Source organism: Podarcis filfolensis (genome assembly GCF_964270895.1).
Source record: "Podarcis filfolensis genome assembly, chromosome: 2".
In the NCBI taxonomy this organism is placed as follows: Eukaryota; Metazoa; Chordata; class Lepidosauria; order Squamata; family Lacertidae; genus Podarcis; species Podarcis filfolensis.
Genome location: NC_139605.1, coordinates 50,102,302 through 50,118,504, shown reverse-complemented (window position 1 = coordinate 50,118,504; position 16,203 = coordinate 50,102,302). Strand labels below are relative to the sequence as shown.

General features: G+C 44.5%; 1 long non-coding RNA gene across 1 annotated transcript in view; it reads left to right on the top strand.

Annotated features, from left to right (window-relative positions):
• The window catches only part of LOC310757900, a 40,398-nt gene that overhangs the window by 1,017 nt on the left and 23,178 nt on the right, over window positions 1-16,203 (top strand). The window contains exon 2 of the long non-coding RNA XR_014545555.1: window positions 1,936-2,058. This is a non-coding gene — a long non-coding RNA (uncharacterized lncRNA). The remainder of the gene's footprint in view (window positions 1-1,935; window positions 2,059-16,203) is intronic.

Sequence of the window (16,203 nt, the reverse complement as noted above, 5' to 3'; positions counted from 1 at the left end):
GCATTGCACATTCCCACTGGGGATGATCCCCACATTGCCATCTTGGATCTGCAGGAAGTCAGGAGGCAGGGGAGGAGAGCAAAGGAGAAGCTAGGTTTTTAAATGACAGCTTTAAACAACAGCAGAGGTTGGGGGCAGGGGGGAAAGCAGTACTGGAAGGATATGAAGGACCTGTGAGGATATGTAGGGTTTGAAGGCACTTTGAGGATATGGGGTGCTTGGAGCTGTGAGAGGATGGAGTAGTTTGGGGTTGTAAAAGTGTTGGGGGTTGGCCAGGGGTTGAGAAATCCATGGGGTTGGTGAGCACTGCTCCTTGTACATACATACTAAGCAGGTGTGTGTGTGTGTGTGTGTGTGTGTGTGAGAGAGAGAGAGAGAGAGAGAGAGAGAGAGAGAGAGAGAGAGATTTAACTGGTTTGCTATCTGGTCTCTGGTCTTTCCCCAAAAGCTTCTTGGGAACCATACACTGGTGATGGTGCCGAGAATTATGCTGAAAATTGTGAGCCGTCCAAGTAGAACTCCATTTCCCAGGATCCCTTGGGGAGAGTAAAGGGTTGTTAAACCAGTCTTAAGTCTGCAGAGTGGATACACCCTAAGTTCAAATGGTTAAGACAAATCCATTTCCAAGAAATCAGACCCCTGGAACCATGCCTGCTGTTTCTAGTAACATAGCAAATATTTGGTTGCTATTGTGATGAAAACCAAATTCCAATGGTTACGAGGTTTGCTCACTGCTAAGGATGAGTTGGACCATGTGCTCTTGGAATCTGATATTCTACAGCAGGAGTGAGAGGAGCCAGTGGCTCTCTGGATGTTGCTGAACTACAGCCCCCGTCATCCTTGGCCATTGGCCACACTGACCGAGGCTGATGGGAGTTGGAGTCTGTAGGGCCACAGGTTCTGCATCCCTCCACCACGTGAAAAGGACTCCTCAACTGCTATTGACATGCCAGCACATTGCTGAAAGACAGTTCAGCAACACATTCCAAGACAGACCTCCTCAGGGGAAGGACAGGAGACATGTGCCCTGTTCAAACAAAGCCACCCAAATATGATGCTGCTGCTAGAGATTGCATGAGCAAGAGGAAGTAAGCTTTCAAATGAGGTTAACTGTGCTGTCAGGACAGCTGATGCTTCTGTCTGGAATTTCTAGAGGAAGAAAGTATTAGTGCTGGGGTTACGGAGCAGGTTAAGCGGCAGCACCAGCTGTCATTCTGTGCCGACGGTTTATTGGATATGCCTATCAGCAAGGAAAGTGCTAAGATCTGGAAGACAAGGAAAAATTTAAGCAATTTAAGTAATTGGAGGAAGTCTCTGGAATGTAAACACCGCAGTAACAGGTCGTGCTTTGCAAACATTTTTTGTGTTGCACAAAATACGCTCCTCAAGAAAGAGGGAAACATGTCCTCATTGTGAACGCAGTGAAGATGACACTCCTTGACCCCAATTCAGTCACGTTTCATTGATTGGGGGGTGCAAAATGTGGATGGGGGTACACATTCGGATGTTCACCCTAGTGCACACCCCCATCCCCATTTTGTCCAAAGAACTAGCCGTGTGTGTGTGACTACGGTGAGATTGGGACAAAAATCTTATGCTGACAGACAATTAAACTGTTATTGTGTCATTTGATGTCAGGGACTGGGCAGAAGAGGAATGGTGGAGACCCCCTTCCCAGCCTGACCCCTCCAGAGAAGAAGAAGACAGTGCAGAATTACAACAAGGGTGTGAGGAAAGTCACAGCTCAGAGGCAGATGAGGGCGAAAGCTGGGAAATAATGGGAGAAGAGGAGGAGGAAGAACCAGGAAGGCAACAGCTGATGGACATAGTGTCCTTAGAAAGCATTCCAGAACCCCCTTCTCGCAGAACCCGGTGAGCACTGAAAGTAGTAGAGCAAAGGGCTCAGAATCAAAGGGCCCTCGGTGCCACCCGTAGGGGAGAAGGTGACGAATGAGGACATTGGAGAAAAGGGGATAGAGGGTCACTTGGAGCAACACCATTATTCCAAGAGGCTACATTCCCAAACGTCTTTCTGTAAATATTGAATAAAAGCAGATGGTAAGGACTTTTCCTGGTCTTATCCATTCCTGGCAACCTGTTGTAAGGGTTGGTTTCTCTGCCGCCTGACATTTGACAAGGCAGGGAGCACTGATAGCACCTGATTCCTTATATCCCTACCCTATCACTGAGGCCTTCAAGTGAGTCACTGTTAGTAATCCCTCATGGCCCAGATGCACAGCTCATAGCCAACAGGAGCTGTGTTTTCCATATTGTAGGCCCAATTCTGTGGAACTCTCTCCCAGACAAGCCCCCTCCCCATTGAACTTGCAGCCTTCTTCATTCAGCAGGCATTTTAAGCAAGTTTTCTAATTTTATAGTTAATTTTAACAAAAACCATAAAAGGAGCTTGCTGAATCAGGCCAATTGCCCTTCTAGTCTAGCATCCTGTTCTCACAGTGGCCAACCAGATGCCTGTGGAAACCCTTGAAGCAGAACCTGAGCATAACGGCACTCTCCCCATTTGTGATTCCCAGAACCTGCCATTCAGGTGCATACACCCTCTGATGTTGGGATAGAACATAACCATTGTGTCTAGTAGCTGCTGATAGCCTTATCCATCCTAAATTTATCTGCATTATAGCTTTTCTACCTTTATTGTAGCGGAAGGTCAACAGTTCAAATCCCTGCAACGGGGTGAGTTCTTGTTGCTCGGTCCCAGCTCCTGCCAACCTAGCAGTTTGAAAGCACGTCAAAGTGCAAGTAGATAAATAGGTACCACTCCAGCAGGAAGGTAAACGGTGTTTTCGTGCGCTGCTCTGCTTTCACCAGAAGCGGCTTAGTCGTGCTGGCCACATGACCTGGAAAAACTGTCTGCGGACAAACGTTGGCTCCCTCGGCCAGTAAAGCGAGATGAGCGCCGCAACTCCAGATTCGTTCGCGACTGGACTTAACTGTCAGGGGTCCTTTACCTTTACCTTTTTATCTTTATTGTATACAACTCAGAGAATAAATAGGTTCAGTTCTTGTTCAGCTTGAGTAGTGGGATGACTTTATTCACCCTTTATGATATCACTGTGCAGCCAAATATGACGGCTACATTGTCATTGTCACCAAAGAATGAATGGAATAGAAGTTCCATTGAACCAATAAGAATCTTATTGACTTATCTGGAAGGCATTGGATCAGATTCAGGAAATGAATTAATACGTTACGGCAGCAAGAATATTGGTAGCTCAAGAGTGAGAAAAGGCAGAAACAACATAGATTACTAACTGGGAAATTTAATGTAGTTTAGGTTAACATAGTCAACGAAGAACAAGGAAAGAAGATGCGAAGGTAAATTGCTTGGGGAAAGTTTTGCTTCTATGGTAAAAGCTCTGGGAACATTGAGCTGGATGAAATGAATGGATAATTAATTAATAATGGGAAGGACTATAAAGTAATGAAAAATAGAAAGCCTGGCCTGATGTGGAATCATCACTAAGAAGTCAGTGTGAGAAAATGGTTGTACGCATTCTATTGGGAATGATTCCCAGCAACCAGAATTCAGAGTCTCCAAGAGTGGAAGTCGTATATAGCCATAGTGTCTGGTTGCCACTGATAGCTAGTAGTCATTGAAGCCCATTCCTGTCCCAAACGCCATAAACATTTCCCATAGAAATCAGTGGGTGCTATGTTTCTCTATGGAAGGATAGTGTGTTACACATGGACTTGAAATCTGATTTGATAAAGGGTGACTTAAATAAATGATAAAGTAATAAGACTGTGAAAGACCTTGGCCAAGACAAGAGGAAGACAATGGGCTGCTGTGATTTCTCCATTTTATTTATGAGAGGGTGATAGGCCTGGCTGTTATACTTTTATCTAGCAGAATACCCTGGCTCAATAGCTTATGGATATATTAAAACATCACAAGCAAAACAGCGCATTGTGTTCAGTCCACCAGAGTTGACTAGGAGCTTCCTATTGTAGACCACTTTCAACTCTTGAGGGGTGTGTGTGTAGTAAACAGCTTTGAATCAGAACTGGGATGGGCCTATTAGTTGGTACAGGAATTTGGTTCCAATCTGAACTGAAACCAGATGTGAATGGAGGATGCTTCTTCCCACAAATGACTTCCAAGCAACTTCATGCTGCAGGAAAAGATCACAAACAATTTCATGAAAGCAGGGAAATGTGTTGATTGTTACATGACTTGGTAACTAGTAGAGCTTAAATGACTTCTCCTGCCCTCTCCCTGCAGGGGTGGATTTGTTGCTGCATTTCAAGTTGATTTTACTAGGCGTCTGCAGGACATTATTTGTTGTAGTTGGAACATGCATATCCTTTGCTTATTTTCCTTTGGATACAATGATTGCTTCTTCTTTAGACTCTTCCTTAGTTTTATTAAACCCTTGTTATTTTCCTGTGGTGAAGGAGGCAGAATGGTAAACTACTGAAACTCAGGCACAGTTAACGTATACTGCCGCTGCTTCCCTGTGGTCAGGTCCCATGGCGTAGGGGTAAATCCCCATGCTACTGCTCCACCTCCCTGGGTGAAAACGTAGCATGTGACCCACCCAACACCAGTAGTTACCAATTGTTGCCTAACAATGTGACAGCAACAATCAAGCCCAGACTGTATACATCAAGACATCATTGTAATTCCCTGAAGGAGTTTTGAAAAAGGGTGACAAAATAGAAAAGGGGGAGGTTGCAGTGCAAGTCACTTGCCATTCATCTCTTAGCAGAGAGGGGATAGAGGTTGTGTCCCTTTAGGAGCTCTGAGGGAAGCAGAAGTCCCATGGGTATGGCTTCTCCCATTATAGAAATCATTGCTATTAAAGTGACTGATGGACGGCTCTTTTGAGAATATGTACCGTATTTTTTGCACCATAACACTCACTTTTTTCCTCCTAGAAAGTAAGGGGAAATGTCTGTGCGTGTTATGGAGGGAATGCCTATGGGTGGCGGGGGGGGGGATCTGCTGCAGTCGTGAGCAGAGGATCCATGGTTCCCCTTCCTTCCCTCCTCCGTGGCTCGCTTTGAAACAGCAAAGCGGGAGAAGAGCCGCTGAGTGGGGAGGAGAGAGGGACAGAGAGCCTGCTTCTTTAAAGGAGCAAAGCGGGAGAGGAGAGGAGCCTGTCCGGTTGGTTCCTTTAAAGCAAGCAGGCTCTCTGTCCCTCTCTCCTCCCCACTCAGCTCGCTACATAGCAGCAAAGTTTTTCAGCTCGCTAAGCTGGGGATGAGCGGGGATGTAATGGTTTTAGGGGTTGCTCGTGCGTAAGTTACCTCCACTCTAGGCTAGGTTGCCTGGTTAAACCTTTTCTGTCTGGACAGCCATTCACTTCGTGGCTGTTCAGCCGCTAGCAGAATCCGTCAGTGGGCGTTTCTTGAACTTCTTCCAGCAAAGAAGTTCTTTGACGCCAAGTCTACACCTACTTTCCCTGCGCGGAAGTCTTCTGCGCAGGGTGGGTGTGGGCAGCGGAGGACCCGCGCTCTCCCCGCTGGTCTCCGGCGAGGAGTCCTGGAGCCCCCTCGCCGATTCCCCCATCTGCCCCCCTTTATCCCTGGTGTTACGCTGATTTCCTTCCCCAGCTGATGAGCTGCCTCTCTCCCTGCTGGGCCCTTCTCCAGCATCGCTTGGGAGCCTTGCCTCCACCTCTGGCTCCGATGTCAGTTCCCTGACAGGGGAGGAGGGAGAAAAGCAGAGCCTGCTTGCTTTAAAGGAGCAAAGTGGGAGAGGAGAGGAGCCTTCTCCCCTTATACCCCTCTTCTGCATTATTAGCAGCATCCTTCTCCACCCACCCCACACGTGCTCCTTCTCCCCTTAAACCCCTCTTCTGCATTATTAGCAGCATCCTTCTCCACACACCCCACGCGTGCTCCTTGTCCCTTGAGTGCTTTTCCTTCCCTCCCCACTTAAAACGTGGTTACAAAGCACGGATCCACATGGATCCTCAGGATTTTTGCACTGGGTCACCCCAAATTCACCATCAGATCACATTACATGTCCATGGCTACAGCCTGCACCAAAAAAATCACGCACCCACTGTGGCCTGGGGCCACAGTGGTGCAAAAACGTGGTTACAAAGCATGGATCCACATGGATCCTCAGGATTTTTGCATTGGTCTACTACAAACTCACTGTCAGATCACATGTCTATGGCCAAAGCATGAACCACAAAAATAATACATCCACTGTTTCGTTTACATTTTTTTTTTTCTTGTTTTCCTCCTCTAAAAACTACGTGCATGTTATGGTCGGGTGCGTGTTATAGAGCGAAAAATACGGTAATTTTGGGCCAGTGGGCACAGTTAGAAACTTGATAAAGTCATGTAGGTTCCCATTGCAAAAAGGCTGTCATGGGGTGGTGCAACCCCAAATGGCTGCAACCTATTTTTAAAAAGCAGAAAAAGAGATAAGACCACAAAATGGTACCCATCAATGAGAAAAAAGGCACTTATATTAGCCACCACTGCAATCACTCATACTTTGCAACACTTCTCTGTACAGAATTGATGAGTGCTGTCCAATCCTGGCATCCAACAAAATGAAGGCATGTTTAAGACTCCAAACGAGTGTAAACAGCAGGACGAGCAAACAATCTCTGAAACATTTTCCAGGTGCCAAAGGAAGTACTGGCAGTCACGCTGGTGCTCGTGGGCGCTGGGTTGGTGACCCCATATCTATGTCAAGATTGGCACCTGCAAGTACCACATTAGCCATCCCTGTTGTAACCACTCAATATGAAAGAGCAGTGAAACCAAAGGAAGCTGTGGAAATTCCACATCGCATCATGTGGGGGTTTTTGGGCAATGCTAAAAATGTACAGCTAAACTTTGATAAAAATAGCGCCAAAGAACATGTCGGCATAGATCCCCAATTTTATTTCTCATGGTGATATCAAACAAGTGTAGGAGACTGTGAATGAATTGCTAATATTGTATTCATCCAGACAGAGCTGACAAGCAGAATTTTGCAAGTGCATTGAAAGAGAGAGAGAGAGATCCTGACAACTAGTATTCAAATAATTTCAAAGAAATCAATTTGATTGGAGGATTATTCTTAACATCTTGTTTGGGCTACATTTTCTTGATTGGTGCCTAAAATGAGTGAACATAAGCACATCACTCCCTTAAAAGTTTGTCCCTTCAGACTCTCAGCTGCTGTTTTCAGACTTGACCTGAGCCTGCCCTCAGCTGTGTCATTTTCCTCTGACCCTGCTAGGTCTGGATGATGCATAGCCAGCTGTTACTTGCTGCTGTTCTGCACAACTTTTGGACTTTAGGGGCAGGGACGTACGCGGACATCTTGTCCAGCCAGTAGGGGGTTAATTCCTACACTCTCCCCTCTGTTCCTGTTTCAAAGAAATGAGGTTGCCTCCAGAGGGACATGGGGACTTCATGTGTCATGAGACAAAGGTTCTTGAGAGCAGAAGCAGTAAGGCCTACAAGGCCTACACAGTCATTCAAGCCTGCTAACTGCTAACTGTTAACAGCAAACTGCTAAGTTACTGTGACTCGTGACTCATCTTGGGCGATGACTCATTCTCCCTATAAAAAGTAGCCAGCCTATCTGTGGGCCTCAGTCAGGGAGCTGTATGGATTGTGTAGTAGTAGTAGTAGTAGTAGTAGTAGTAGTAATAATAATAATAATAATAATAATAATAATAATAATAATAATAATTTATTTATACCCCGCCCATCTGGCTGAGTCTCCCCAGCCACTCTAGGCAGCTCCCAATCAAGTATTAAAAACAAGTATGGAGTAGTCTGTGGAATAGAGCTGTTGTGCTGTTATGTAAAGCTAAGGCAGACAGAGTGGCTCCAGGACTCTAGTAAATCACTAAGTAAGACTGTGCCTCTGTGAAGAATCATACAGCTGCTATGAGCACTCTGTGTATGCTCTTCAACTATGCTGTTTATGAACAAATTTATTTTCTCAAGTAAAAGTTTTATTCTGTTTATAAAGAAGACTCTGCGTTGATTAATTTACTGTTGTGCAGCACCATGGTCCTTAGTTTGAACTAGGTCTCTGAAGCAAGTGAGAAGCCTGATAACTCCTAACAGAAGCCTAACAGAGTTGGCCTCTGTCCTGCTACTAGCACTGCAAAACTCTGGAGGTGGTAGTTTAGAAGTGAGCTATCACAAAAGCCACCAAGATGTATAACTGTATGGAAATTTTCCATTTGCTGGTGTGATAACCATAGGAATAGCTTTGACAGTGTCAGTTCAACAGAGACCTTTAAAAAGTAATAGGAGTAACAGAGAGATACTTTGGAACAGAAGCTGTGTGTTTTTACTGTGATAATTTCATAGCCCGAGATCAAGGCCGGCATTCTGGTTCCAGTGGTAAACACCATGTATCATCATATGATTATGGGCTTATACCTGTTGTGCAGAAGGCTTCTGTGTGATGGCTGCCTCCTGCACCCTGCTTGTAGCGCACTATAATCTAGATTTATTTTGTTTTTGTTTTTCTGGAGGTTGTGTAATGTCTACAGCAAGCCGCTTAAGGACAAATAGTTTGATGGTCTTTGGGCTTTTTCAGACACCTTGTGATTTCTGTATTCTTTCTCACCCACCCCCTTTCCTTCTGGCTACTGGGTGCTTATTAATAAAGACTTTAAGCATATAAAATAGATTTTTGAGTCCAGTAATTCTATGATCAGTTTTAACAAGGCAGGGTGACTCTCTTGAGATACTCTTGTATTTGGAATATGTTAGGTGAATCTGTCATTATTGGTTTCTCATTTTTCCACTCTTAAGTTTATTTCTCCACATTTCCATATCAGTTTGGGAGGGGCAGGGATTAAAGCTATTATGAAAATTCATCAGCATTCCAGTGTGAATATCTTTCAATGTACACATTTTTTGCGTGGAATTTTGCCTAATAATTTTGTATGCATCACTTGGCTGGAGAAAACTGCATTGCAAAATGTGGAGAATTGTGGCTGTGAAGTGTGGCTGAGTTTCTGTTCACATGCTGTTTTGGAAAACTATGGATGAAGTATGTTCAGCTTTAAATGCAAATTGAGATGAATTTCTCCCTTATTCTGGATGTGGAAATATCCCACTGTCTCATATGAATGACAAGATCTGGTCCAGCATGTATCCGTAGACTGCTGCCTCTGTACAGATTCTACCCTGCTTCACAAAGGACCTATATGTTCCAAAATCAGTCCTGAAGACTGTCTCAAGTAATTGCTGGATTTTAATTTTTTTTTAATGTGGTAGCAACCACTATCCTTCCCCCCCCCCATCAGCTCTCAACACTTCCTGAAATCTGCTTTCAACCTCACAAAGATTAATTTAATTCTGTCTGTGTAACATCTCCTGCACTTAATTGCCATGGTTCCCTCTCTGAGTTCTCTGATTCAGACCAAGAGTGGGAGGCACTTGAAGATGAGGATTTGGCATGGGAGTAGGACAAGATGGGGGGGTACTCAGCAGAGACTTCTTGATCAAGTTCTCCCCCCCAACAGCCCCCAGATCAACATCACCAGATCAACATCACCAGATCAACTGAGGATGTGGGAGACCCAGAGACTGCCTCTTTCCCACCTGTGGTGGATAAGGAGGGGTCAGGAGTATAACCTGCTCTGACAGAGGGTGAGGGTTCAGAGGGGCAGGTGGGCCCAGCACTGTCTCCCAGGAGAGGCAATGCATCAAGATAAGAGAAGAGATTCAACCTCCTAGGTGGGGTGCCTGCCTGCAACCCAGGAATCCCCATAGGGATGGAGACACTTGTGAGTAGTCTGGCCTTCTCCGACTCTGCTTAAAAGTTTGGTGCGTAGGTGGTGAAACTTGTTGGAACAACTTCACAGCTCCCTTGCAGTCTTGGAAGTCACTAATCTAGGACTCCTGAACCTTAGCCCTTGCTCCTGGCCAGACTTATTTCTGTTACCCTTTGCCTTGTAAAAGCACCTGGATTAAATTATTCTATTTTCTAGCTTCTGAGTGTGTACAATTAGAATGCTATGATAAAAATTCTTTACTTGCAAGCAATTGAACCTGTTACTGGTTTGGGGCAGGAGCCAGGACATTAATTATAACACAGTTACATTTCAAAGTGTAGATTTTTGGACTCCAACATCATGTTCAACCCAACGCATACACACTATATACAGATAGATAGATTGATAGTTAGTTAGCTAGATAGATAGATGACAGATAGATGATAAATAGATAGATAGATAGATAGATAGATAGATAGATAGATAGATTTTGCTTAAAATCCATCGTGAAAAAAGTTCTGGAGAACTTAAAACTTTCTTAATATTTGGTGACAATTTCATGGTCCAAGTAAAGGTATGTGGATTCTTCCTGAGTGATTCAGATATAACTAGAGAAGTAGCCTTTTGTGCATCAGGAAGTTCTTATGGGTATTTAGTTGGAATCTCCTTTCTTGTAACTTGGACTGAGCATGTGTTCAGAGGCACCCTATTCACAGAGCCTCTGCTTTGCACTTGGCTCTGTTGGTGTTCAGGAAAAATGCACTTCAAAGTAACCTTTAGATCTCACTCAACATGGGAAAGTCAGGGATAGAGCAGGTGCACATAGTGTGCGTGGGAACACTTGGCCCTTGTGTGTTTGGGTTAAATAGCCAAAGAGAAGGAAGTGCAGGCAGTGCGAGTCCCAAAGCAACATAGTGCATCACTCTGAAATCTTAAAATCAGTTACCCAACCTAAATAAAACTTCTATGGTCTCTTTCAAGTTCCAGCTCCGTTTCCTGTCTTCCCTGAAGCCATGCCCTCCTGGTGTAGCTTCCAGTCTGGCAAGCAGTTATGGCTTTTCAGCAGCCAATTGCTCATTGCCCACCTTCCCAATGAGCAAACTGTGTCCAGCTTAACATAAACAGTAAAGTCACATTATCGAGGCACTTTGGATCCATCAAAAGAAAGGCCAAAGGTGGGTTTCAAAGCTTTGTTCTTTTTTGTCCCACCCTAATCCTTCTTGCTTATTGATCTGAACATATTAAGGTTATTGTTCTTTCTCTTTACTGCTTCTGTGGCCTTTTCACAGAGCAAGTTTCAAACACCTTCTTGGCCTTCCTCCATCCTAACTTTCAGCTGCTCTTTCATGTAACTTCAGGGTCCCACCCTCTGCTTCAATGAGTTTGTGCAGAAGATTCTTCTATTGATTTGGACCTACTTTAACCATTATGACTGGCAAAGAAAATAAAATGTTGTTTTCATTTTCTGAACCAAGATGTTGCTTTATTTTTTGAATGTTTCTGTGCCTCCAATTTTTCAGTTGTGATAACACAACTCTCAAACAGGCTTATTAACCTCTTCCACCTAAGAACCAACCCAAATCCAAATGCCATCAACCCCTGCGTTCTTTTTCACCTAATGCACTCTGCTTTTCTTGAAATGCCTCTGCCAGCTCAAATGATACAGCCCATACACGTGACATATACAGTAATGAAACATGCAGACGTACACAGCTCTATCATCCTTCGTAATGAAAAGAGCAGCAAATGCAAGCCATTCCCATTCCCCTTAGTGTTGTAAAGGACAAATTTGTTACTGGAGTGGGGGGACGGAATTAGGACTTAGCCTTTGTTGAGTTTGAAAGGGAAGTGGAAAGCCTGGTCCATCTGGCCTGTCCTTAAACTGAAGTGCACCTGTTGAGATAAGCGCAACTCCAGTGATCACTCAGCTCTTGGACCGGAGACAGAACGTCCTTTCTATAAGCTTTCAAAAGTCTATTCGCAAAACATTCCACAGACTCAGGTTACGCTGACTGTCAACCACAACCCAAGGCACATGAAATTGCAGCATGAAAAGAAGCCCTGAAAGAGACTCTTGTTCTTTTTCGACTACCTTTTTTGACTACTCATAATGCTCAGCCATTTGGAGTCCACTGCCTCTAAGCACTGAAAGAATGATGAAAGAACTCCTTCCAGCTCAGTATTGGCTAGTTCTCACACTGAGCTCCAACCCTTATGGATTCCAAGATGCAAAGTGCTCATGCAGCCTCAATATGTCTAGATAAGACTATTGAAAATGAGTCTATTAAAGTCAGGGCTCTTTACAATGTTCATGGAGGGGACAGTTTAGGGAACATTCTGCACACCTACATCCCACTCAAGTGAGAGGAATTTAAAAAAAACAGCAGAGCACAAGTAGAGCATTGATTTCAGGAATACCTCGATGCACCTAACATTTGACTGTACCAGACATTTGGAAGAGCCAATTGTCCTGGGGTCCCTGTCTCACACATGCCATCTTTTAGACTCCCAGAATTCTTACAAACCGCATGGATTATCAGAGTAGGTATGGTTGGAAAGGGATACCTGATGTACATGTGTGTATCAACGGAGCAATAACACTTTGCATAATTCCTACATTTTGGAACTGGTATGGACAAATCCATCTGTGTCCATGGTGTGCTCAAAATAACAAGATTTGGGCTCTGCTTCTCAGGTAATAGTGGGAAAGAACTATTGGTTTTTTGGAGGTTAAACATTTCCCTATTAATCACCTTTTCCATACTCCCTGCCCCCTTTCCATTTGACAACCTGGTTTTCATTTCTTTAACTGCTAGGGAGTGAGAGTATCACTATGGTGGGACATGTTTTTTTTTACTTTTTTGTTTTCTTTACATTCTCAGGACCAACTCCTTGATTACTTACCTAATAGCTCATGTTAATTTATGGAATTAATCTAGTATGATGTGTGGGGGAAGCCGTGAGGGAAGGCCCCAGCTTGGCAGCTCCCTCCCACTCATAGCAGCAGGCAGCCTCGGAGATGGCTGAGACAATGGCTTCCACCCCCTTCCATCCTGTCAGATCTGCTGCTAATGCCATCTCTTTCGCAAGCACAGGAGCTAGGGGAATGGTGGTAAAAGTGACAGAGTATGCTCTTGTCAGGGAACTGCCATCGGAACTAGAGGAGGAGGCGAGGCTCCACAACGATGCTGGAGAGGGGCCAAGCAGGGAGAGAGGCAGGTCTCCGGTTGGGGAAGAAAATCAGCGCAACACCAGGGATAGAGGGGGGCCAATGGGGGAAGCAGAGAGCAGGCTCCGGGACTCTTCACTGGACACCAGCGGGGAGAGCACAGGTCCTCCGCTACCCACGCCCTCCCTGCGCAGAAGACTTCCGCGCAGGGAGAGTAGGAGGAGACTGGGCGTCAAACAACTTTTATGTTGGAAAAGGTTTAAGAAACGCCCACTGACGGATTCTGCCAGCGACTGAACAGCCACGGAGTGGATGGCTGTCCAGCGAGAAATGGTTTAACCAGCCAACCTAGCCCAGAGCGGCGGCAACTTACGCACAAGCAACCCCTAAAACCATTACAGGTCTTTTCTATTTCCCTTTCCATTCATGGTACTGATGGCAGCCGTGGAGTTGATTGGTTGAAGACACGAGGGGTGGAAAGGTAACAAATGACCCACCCTCTGCCTGTGTGGCAACCCTGTAGCTACCAAGGTTGCCTGTCCCTGTAATGTTGACTTCTGTTTTACTCATTGTATCCTGCAGCTTTTATCTTACTGGTTAAGAAAGACAGAAGTATACAGTTACCACCAACTTCTTTGGAAACAATAAACATGGCTCAATTTTATGGAAGGGGCTCTCTCTGGATTTCTGACAGTGACTACTAGACCTTCCCCTAATTGAAAGGAGCCTTGTGCTTTTGAAACAATAGATTAACTTTTTTTGTTCCTGCTATTCTGAGATTTCCGTGTAACCATGGCTAGTGGTGTAGCAATACCATTTGGTTGTTTTTGGTTCTAACACATGAATTCATTTAAAAATCATAATGCAGCATTGTACATTGGTGGTCAAGGGGCAGGTGGGTGGGTGGGAATCGTGAAGCACTCGATGACAGGAATTCCAAAGAGACTCTGTTCAAGCATTGCTTTATTGAGACAGGAACAGAAGTTGGTGTTATCCCAGGCTGAGGTGCTTTATAATAACCCCAAAAGGAAACATAAGATGCTCATTTTTAAAATATAAGTCTACAGCACTCTGAAAATAAATATTGCAGTGACAAGGAAAAGGCAACCCTGGCTGCCTCCTCCTTTTGTCACTTGAACTGTCACTGTTGTTGCCATAGTGACACCCCCCCTTTCTCTCCTTCTCTCATGTAAACTGAGTTTAGGCGATGAGTCAGTCAGTAGGAATGCTATACTGTCCTGCCCTGGTGTGAGCTAACATAATTGAGAGGAAGATTGGGTGAGCTGCTCAGTATTAACCATGGGAAATCTGTCTGAGCTGTTGCCTCCATAATCACCACCTCATCTTGACAAAGATATCCATTTGAATGAATTTACACATAACCAAAAAATGAGGGGAAACAGACTTCTCTCATATCAGAAGTGGAACTTCCACTATGTCTCCTCCATGTGGTGAAATATGTAAGGTGTCTCTGCATAGAGAATTAGGCTTCAAGGAGACACCTTACAGCAACCTGGTGCCCTCCAGATATCTTGAATTATTACTCCCATCATCAGCTAGCATGGTCAATAGTCAGGGACTATTGGAAGCCTATTGAAAAGACTGGTTTTCAATGAGACCAGAGCTGTACCTGAGCCCCCAGAAGAGCCTCCTATGCCACCAGGGCCTATAGGACCAGAGCCAGGACCGTCATGGGCCCCTGAGCCTGAAGAACCAAATGTCTCTCCCAGTACCTTACTGCTCCAATGGCATAGGGGGGAGGAGTGCCCATCTTCAGGTCTTTAAAATACCTAGAAGACATACTCTGGAGGTTAAGGCTCAAAAGGCCTCAAACTACTCTCAACCTCTGCCAGAGCATGTTGCTCACTTGTAGCTATCCGTGGTCCTGGAATGCCCAACCTGCCTTTCTGGACTCTGACACTAGGCTTGGCACTTATCAAAGGAACAATTTTCAGCTTTTTATTTTAATTGTAAGGGGTCAGTTGCTAATTTCCTTGGACTATAAAGCTACGACAATAGAATGGATCGGTTTATACTTTTTTCCCTGGGTGATCTCTCCCAAAATAACTGCTTTCATTACCGTAATTTGTTAATTCACGGAAGCCTTCTTAATATCTGCCAATTCCCATTTTGCTTTTCCCTATTTCATTTCAGGAGTTGGCGGGGGTGGGAGATGGGGAACAATACCATATGTTAGTCAAACAAAAGTTGCACTAACATTGATCCTTCGCATGCATGCCATATCTGACCTTTACCTAAACCACAAAGTAAGCCTTTTCTGTTACCTTGCAATGAACATTCACATGTGCTGTGATACCAAGATGAATGAAAAAGTCATTTACAGTACAGCAGAAGAAATGGAGTCAGAAATTAGACATTCCTAAAATAGATGCTTCTGAATCCTAAAGAATGAGGTGGGAATGAATGGATTAACTAGGTATTCCAGACACATTACCCTGCTTCACATATTAATCACATGAAGGGGACTCCCTGCATAGATGGAAGAGTGGGGAGTGTGGCTATTAGGCCTGCCCCTGATATCACATGACTCTGAAGCTCTACTCCCAAATACCCATACCAGAAATGGAGCAGATATTTGAGGTGGAGTGACCCAATACCATAGTCTCTACCTTGCTGGTGAACTGGAATGCAACTCCCAGTTGGATTTTGCATTATGAAATTCTAATGCGCCAAAGGTTGGCACAAAAAGAATTTATTTTACGTTTAAAATGAATATTTTATGGAGGGAGTATTGAAAAGGGCACGCACAAAATATGTATCATTTAAATGTGGACTTTGCATGTGTTCTTTCAAAAAATCTGTAGGAAATAGGATGGATAGTAAAATGTCGGTGAAACTGAAATGGGATTGAATGAGGCTGCTCAGTCCATTCCTAGCTCATGCATCATGCATGGAGGTTTTCATCAGGGAAACAGATAGATCTCTATGTACAAAGGCTTTTCCTATACAAAGATGTGCCAAACCTGGGTGGTGGGTTGGAGAGAGTCCAACAACAGTGACAGTGGAGCTAGTAGTGTGGCCCCACAGCTCTTTCCGTGCGAGGAGCCTGCTTCACACAGATAGCATATGAAGGGGGCTTCAGTTTCTATACTGAGCTAAATTTACATATGGCTGTGCAAGTCCTAAGCACTTGAGATCTGACTGCTGATCATTTCCTCTCCTCCATGTAAAGTGCTGTGGTTTCCTTTATTCTCTTTGTTAAATGACTGGCTTTATGTTACACAAACAACTTTTCAAATTCTTCAATATATATGAATGATTTGTCCTGCATATGAGTGGAAATCCACTTCATGC